At 34.2% G+C, this 7,892-nt stretch overlaps 1 non-coding gene across 1 annotated transcript; it reads left to right on the top strand.

The window, feature by feature from the left end:
• The first annotated feature begins 6,455 nt into the window (after positions 1-6,455).
• On the top strand, positions 6,456-6,556 carry LOC112135354 (small nucleolar RNA U13). Its single transcript, XR_002916650.2, has one exon. It is a non-coding gene; the product is annotated as a small nucleolar RNA U13 (small nucleolar RNA).
• Positions 6,557-7,892: the final 1,336 nt, after the last annotated feature.

Below are 7,892 nucleotides of genomic sequence, written 5' to 3'. Positions count from 1 at the left end.
ATGTTCTAAGCACTTTATATAACTCATTTAACTTGCATTTAATCCCCATTACACCATTTCAGGTAGATACTATTATTATCTACCTTTTGTATATGAGGAAACTGAGGCACAGAGAAGCTAAGAAACTTAAGCAAGATCAGACAGCTAGTAAGTGGTAGACTCAGAACAAATCTTGAGAGCCGGGTTCCAGACTACATGCTTAATAAGTACATTAACAGAGTAAAATGAATTCTGTGTCAAGTATGTAATGGTGAATTTTATAGAGGTTACATAATCATAGAGTTCATAACTATGAGTTTTGGTGATCTCCTTGATGGTTTTGCGGTGATCCATCCACCTACTGTATTCCACAGTTCTTAAGAATGGCTGGCCTCTATTTACAAGGTTGCTAGCAAACATTAGGTATGCCACTTCTGAAGAGGAAAATAATTATTTCATGGAAAGTCAACCTGCTCATTTGTGGCTTCGACCTACCTAAGCCCTGGTCTCAAAAGCTCTAAGCTGTGAACAATAGCTCACAGCTATGCTGTGCTCAAATGTCTCCGTGAATATGCTGGTAGTTCATCTCTGTGGGGGTTTGGTTATTGATTCTAAAAATTCCTTCTCTGATTGCACTTCTTCAGGATCAGGATGATATATCACCTTTTTCTTCCTACAAATAAATGTATTTGAAAATAAATACACATGAGATTTCTATATAATAACACTATATGCAAACAAGAATGGCTAATATTTAAAGACTGATAATAGTAAGGATTAATGAATATGTGGATCAATTAGAATTCTCACATACTGCAGTTGAGTATAATTTGAAATAGCCACTTTGTACAGTTATTATTTATTATCTACTAAAGCTAAAGGCATCCTTATTTTTTGATCTGGCAATTCCACTTTTAGGTATATAACCAACAAAATAGCATGCAATATGCTCCTCAAAATACAATCACTGAAATGCTTATTGCAGTATTAGTTGTAAAAGTCAAAAACTGGTTGTGGGGGACAATCCCCAATACCCATCAGCATAATAGGTAAACAAATGTGATATATCCACACAATGAAATATTACACTGATCTACAGATACATGCAAAAATATGGAGGAGTCTCACAGACATGGTGTTGAGCTAAAAAAGCCAGACTAAAAAAGAGCACATACTGTATGAGCCATTTTATATAACACAAAAACTAGTGGAGCTCCTCTATGCTGCTAGGTTACCCCTGGATGGGCAGTGTTGGAGGGAGCTTGGGGGGGTTTCTGAGATCCTGTTGTTCTCCTGATTTTTTATTTGGGTTCTGGTTATGTAAATGTGATTAGTTTGTGAAAATTTGTTGTGCTGAACACTTAGGATGTACATACTTTTCTGCAGGTATGTTGTACTTCAATAGAATGTTTTTAAAGTACATGTATGCAGTTTTCCCTGCAGAGGCTCAGTGAAGAGGGCAAACGGTCAGTCTCTCAAGACAGTGAGCGGTTTCAATCTTTCTCAGACAATGATCCTTGATTCCAGAGAAAAGCCTGGCCAGATCCCATAACCTTTTAACTGTAGAAGAACCAGATAGACCAAAGTGAATGTTTAAAATATAGTTAACCTATTTTTCAGATTTCAAAAATGGTTGAGTGGACAAAAAATCAATAGTATTTTCAACTAGAAAGATTTTCCCATATTGACCTTTATATTAATTTTCTAGATAGTTGAATTTGGAATTTCAAAGCTTGTAGGGGTTTCTTTGGGGAAAAATGTGAGTTTTCCAGTAATAGTATTACTAACTATACAACTTGGACGTCTGTATCTATTTTGACAAAATAATTTGTGTTTAGTTTACTAACATTGTAATATATTCAGTTCTTTTGGAGAAAGAAAAGAGACATATTTATGGATAATTTGCATTGCCTCTTAAAGTTTTGCAAATAATACATGATCAATGTTCAAGGTGCCATTTCTCTTAGGAATTCAAATTCAGCCATCATTAATAGAGAACTTCCTTTGCACAAAGCACCATTCTGGATAATTTATATTTTTCAATTAATTTAATTTTTATTTCAATTGTGTGATATGGGTATTTAACACCATTATACAGATAAGGAAACTATAGCTATCGAGATTGATTTATCCAGCTAGAATTCTGACTCTAAATCTAGGACTTTTAAAATATCATGCTAGGTAACCTTCACAGACTGTCTTCTTCTAGAAAATGTCATTGCAGAGAAATCTAGGAGGCAGGGAGCCATATCCTATTGTCACCAAGGCATCATCCTATGCTTATAAATCAGCAGATGTGAGGCCGGGAGAAGCAGGTATGGAGAAAAGAATACAGGCTCAGGAAGGTTACAGGCAGACAGGGAGATCTTGCCAGGGAGAGTTTGCTAAGCACTTCCATTCTTTTCTACTTAGGATGAGGGCTAAGCAAACAAAATACAGTCCACAGTTTTTTTCTCTGAATCAAACATGAGTTTGACTACCTTATTATAGGGAAATTTACCAGCCCTTTTTCATCTGCACAAGGGATTGGTAAGAAGAAACAAACCACAGAGCCCTTTTGTCCCATGATCTTGACCTTGGAATTGCTAAAGAATGTGCTCGCTTTTCTTTGTCAGAAGCTGTATTGGAACTGAAGAGTGAAGAAATTAAATTTTGTAAACAGAGTTCGGAAAAGACGCACTTTGGTTCCAGGAAAGAATTCACAGTGACTCCACTCAATAAGAGTTGAGTTGGCAGCTTCAACATCTTCTCTGGGAAGCCCCCGAGTAGCTTGGAGAGTTGATGTTGCATAAAAGGATAATCATTGTCGTTTAAAAGAATTAGTGTTTGGGTTCTTCTACGAGTGACATTGTGAGAAGAAAAATATTTATTAAAGATTGGCCTGTAGAAGGAAAAACTAGACCCCAGAGACAATAACAAGAGAAAAGAGTGGTGATCTCAACTCTCCTCCTATTAGGGAAGAAAAAGCACACATACACAAAAAAAGTAAAAAAAAAAAAAAGTTGGGGTGACTGACATTTTATTCTTTATGCCTTTCCCTTTAAAACAAAAATAGACTTGGAAGTGGAATAGTAAGACCACTTAGATATGTACAAAATTTTACTCTTAAAACTCTCCTTGACCCTTAGAACTTTAGCCCTAATTGCTATTTTCACTTCTAAATATCATTCTGCATGCATTCATTTATTTAATTGCTTGTGCCTACTGAGTCTTTTTTCCCTATTACTCTATTTTGAATTTGAATTAAGCAATCACATGACTTTGGTTGAAAAAGCAAGCTTTCAGAGGCTTTTAATTTTCTTCTAGATTCCTTGAATGACCTCTAAGTTACTACCATAAAAGCCAATTGATGCACAAATATTTTTCCAGAGAGGGTCATGATTTTGAAACTTAAGCCTAGGGCTATCATTTGAGCAAAATCTTTTGTTATTTGTGAATTTGCTTTCATTTTGTTTTCCACTTGAAAATAATTAAATAATTTGAATTGAAACAAGTTGAGGTACATCTGGAAAGAGCAGCTGCCAAATAAATGCTTGTTGAGTTAATAAATAAATGAATGAATGAGCTAATCTACTTAAATCTGATTCTGTCTCTGAATCTGAGAAAAAAAAAGTGGTTGAAATTGGCTCTTCCTTGATTGGTCCAAGACTTGCACAGGACACTGAAATCTCTAGTTATTTTCATCGTGAATAGTCCTCCGGAATTTCTTTAATGAAGAGATCTTGAATATACAACTAACCTTTAGAAGAGGTTACAAACTAGTTGTCTCTGAGTCAAATCCAGCTCCAAACATATTTTATTTGACATTCAGTCTTTTAAATTGTTTTAATTTAAATTTACAAACCAGGAGACTTTACCTAAAAGCATAGATTCTATCTCTTCTTGCACTAGGTCTGCACGTCTCCACAGTATCACACACATGGAATAGAATAGCAGCTACTTGCTGTAGATAAGGCATAGGCTCTACAACTTACTACAGTCCACGTTTGCCCTAAAAGGAATTACTATTAATAGGTATTGGCACTGTTATTTTTCATATATATAGTAAGCACATATTTCTCTGTGTCAAAAATTTAGACTAAGAGCTGTATAATTCTAGAAAAAATGGAAAAAATCATCTGTTTTTCTTTTAATAGAAAAGTTCATTTTATATAAAAATTAAACCTTTAAAAAAAAAGTCTGCCTGGCTTCTTTGGGTATCTGTGCTTATTACTATCTTTTCTCTGTGATACAGATTCTTTGCTTTTTGTTTCTAACAAAGCAAAGAATCTCTATCACAGAAAAAAGATGGTAAAGCAAAAGTTTTTGTTTCTGCTTTTGTTTCTTTTATATAAGTCATAATGGAGAGAAAATCTATTCTTGTCTACAAATCTTTTTCAATATTTTAATTTTTTCTCTCAAGGTTCATCTGAAAAGTGATTTCATCAACCCATGTTGGAAGCTTATCAGACACTGCTGGGGCAAAAACTGGGGAGATGAAACCATGAGTCGATTCAGACAAAAAGTCAGTCATGGACTGGGACCTGGCATCACACACTGGGGCTGAGCCAAGCTGGAGTCAGGCAGGAAGCCAAGGACTGGAGCACCAAAATCAGACAATTACCGAGAGGGGCCAAGTCAAGAACTTACTGGAAGAGCCAAGTCAGAGATCAGGAAACTTGAAGAAGAAAATATGTTTGGAATCTATATCCTGTCTAGGTCTCAAGACTTCAACACACATAGAAGCTTGAGGCCACACTGGGTTTTTGGCAACTAGGTTTATCTTAAACTTAAAAAAAAGTTTTTAAATCGTGTTCTAACTAATTTTTCCGCCAGGTAACTTGATATAAACATACAAATGGTTTCTTTCGCAGCTTCTTTTAAAGTATACATTTTATTAAAGTATAACACACATTCAAGTGTTCAGGTTAGTGAAATTTTACAAGTGAACATACCAGATAATCAGCATGTAAATCAGTACATAAAACATTATCAGTACCTTTATGCCCCTTACCAGGTACTACTCTTCCAAGAATAGCCACCATGCTCATATATAACACATAGATTACTTTTTTCCTGCTTTTTATTTATACTAGTGAAATAATACAGTTTATATTGGCTTCTTTTGTTCAACATTATATTTGTGAAAATTATATATGTCACATGTAGCATTGTTTTTCTGCTGTTGTATGAAAATTCCACAATTCAGGCATTCATTCTATTCCTGATGGACATTTGAGATAGTTTTGGTTTGGTGCTAGCATAAAAAATTCTGCCATGCACATTTTTTTGCATGTTTTATCGTGACTATATGTATGCATTTCTTCTGGACATACGCTCGCAAAGGAAATTGCCAAGTCATAGAAAATGCTCATGGTCAGCTTTCCTAGATACAGCCAAATAGTATTCCAAAGTATTTATATCAACCCATATTCCCACCAAGAATTTAGGAGAGTTCTGGTTGATCCACAAAATCACCAACACTTGGGATTGCTTGTTTTATTTATTTTAGCTATTCTTGTAATTGTGAAATGATATTGGTTTCAATCAGCATTTGAACTTTTTTTCCCATGTTGGTTGGTCATTTGAATGTCTTCTTTTGTAAAGTGTCTTTTCATTTCTTTTGCCTACTTTATCTATTATGTTATCTGGTTTTTTTCTATTCACTTTTGGGAGTTTTAAAATATATATTCTGCATATGAAATTTTTGGTGATATCTGTATTGCAATATCTTTGTTCATTCTGTGGCTTGTCTTATCACTGCCTTAAACATATGATTTGATGGACTCTCATTCTTAATTGCAGTGTCATCCAATGTATCTTTTTTTCTTTATGGTTAGTGCTTCTAGATTGCATCAAGGTCGTAAAGACATTCTTCCTAAGTTTTAACCTAGGAACTTCATTGCTTTACCTATCGTATTTCAGTCTACCATCTGTCCATCTGAAATTAATTTCTATTTCCAGTGAAAACAAAAATTAGGAATGAAACTTTATTTTGTTCAATATGTATATCCACTTGACTCAACATCATTTATTAAAATCATCCTTTACGTTCCCCCACTGCCCTCCAACAATCAAGTGACCTTGAATATGTAGGTCTGTTTCTGGACCCTCTAACTGTTTCATTGGTCTGTGTGTCTATTCTTGCACAAGTACCACACTGAAACTGCTTAATTACAACATTTCTTAATATCTAGTAGTGTATAAGCTAGTAAGGTTTGTTTTTCCTCTGCAATATTGTCTTAGATTTTTGCATTTCTTAGATTTTGCATTTCTGATATAAATTATAGAGACATCTTGTTAATTTCTACATGTACACACTCACACACACATACACATACCCACAAACTTGTTTGAAATTTGATTGAATTTTCATTAAATTTGCAGACATTTTTACCATGTCAAGTCTCTTTATTCATTAGCATGGCTTTAGTACTTATTTATTAGGCTTTCAGCTTTTTCTCAAACTTACTTATATTTCTCAAAAGAACACATTGATTCTTTTGTATCTCACAAGTGTGACTGGGTTTTTAGGCTCATGTGTGAGATGTGCTTCCCTCAAAAATTGTTGTGACTGTGACATGTTATCTGTGTGATGTGAAAATAAAAAGGCCACACCATCTTCCCTAGGAAATTTAAAGGAAGATCACTACTATTTTTAAGTTTTTCACTATTTTGTTAATATATCCTTTTTCTGATTACATAAAGAATAATTATTTAAATCATAAAACTTTAAACTACTAAAAAAGAGGAGAGGAAGTCAATAAAATTTCACTCACGATCTCAACCATCTTGTATTAGTGTATTCTTGCATTACTATGAAGAAATACCTGAGACTGGGTAATTTATAAGGAAACAGGTTTACTGGCTCACAGTTCTGCAGACTGTACAACAAGCATGATGCTGGCATTGGCTTGGCTTCTAGGGAGGCCTTAGGAAACTTACAATAATGGAGGAAGGCAAAGGGGAAGCAGGCCCTTCTTACACAGACAGGGCAGGATCAAGAGAGAGGTGGGGAGGTGCTACAGACACACTTAACCAACCAGATTTCATGAGAACTCTCTCATGAGAATAGCACCAACAGAGATGGTGCTAAACCATTGATGAGAAACTGCCCCCATGATCTAATCAATTCCCACCAGGCCCAACCTCTAATGTTGGGGATTACAATTTGACGTGAGATTTGGGCAGGGCCACAGATCCAAGCCATATCACATCTTTTATAATCATGGTGAATATTTTGGTGTAAATATCTTCCATATATACCATTAAAAGGGTATCATATTATATATATATATTCTTGTGTATCCTTCTTTCTCTCTTAATATTTCAGAAATATTTTCTCCCTCAAAAATTATCATTTAAACATGACTTTTTAAATTACTAAATAATACTATGGGCATCAAATGTGTGGGCATCAAATGAACTATTTAATAAAGTACTTATTGGTAGTTTCAAATTTTATTTTCAGATTATTTTTTCTATTCCAAATAATGCTATAGCAAACATCCTTGTAAATAAATATTTGATTTTATGACTACTAGAGCTTTTTTAAAATATTGAAATAGAGATGGACACACTTCTAAATGTTTAATTCTTGTTACTAAATTACTATGAAATGTTAACACCAATTGATATAAACCACAACATTGTAAGAAAGGGCCCATTTCTCTGGAACACCAAATGGTGTTGGCAATAAACTACATTTAGTAATTTTCCCCAGAAATATAAAATGCATTTTCCCAAATTTCCCCTGAAAACTTCAGTGCCACATAAGCTCTTTAGGAGATATAGCTTCATGGTTAGTTTTTCTCTAGCATTTTTCTCATATTACAGTCATATGATGGGATGAAGATTTTAGATATCTCAATCTCTATTTTTTTCTCTGCTTTCAACCTTCAGACCAAAGAGGGCAAAACAAATAAAATAAGATA

The sequence above is a fragment of the Pongo abelii genome, chromosome 8, assembly GCF_028885655.2.
Source record: "Pongo abelii isolate AG06213 chromosome 8, NHGRI_mPonAbe1-v2.0_pri, whole genome shotgun sequence".
Lineage (NCBI taxonomy): Eukaryota > Metazoa > Chordata > Mammalia > Primates > Hominidae > Pongo > Pongo abelii.
Note: the sequence above shows the minus strand (reverse complement) of the source record. Positions and strands in the feature narration are given on the sequence as shown.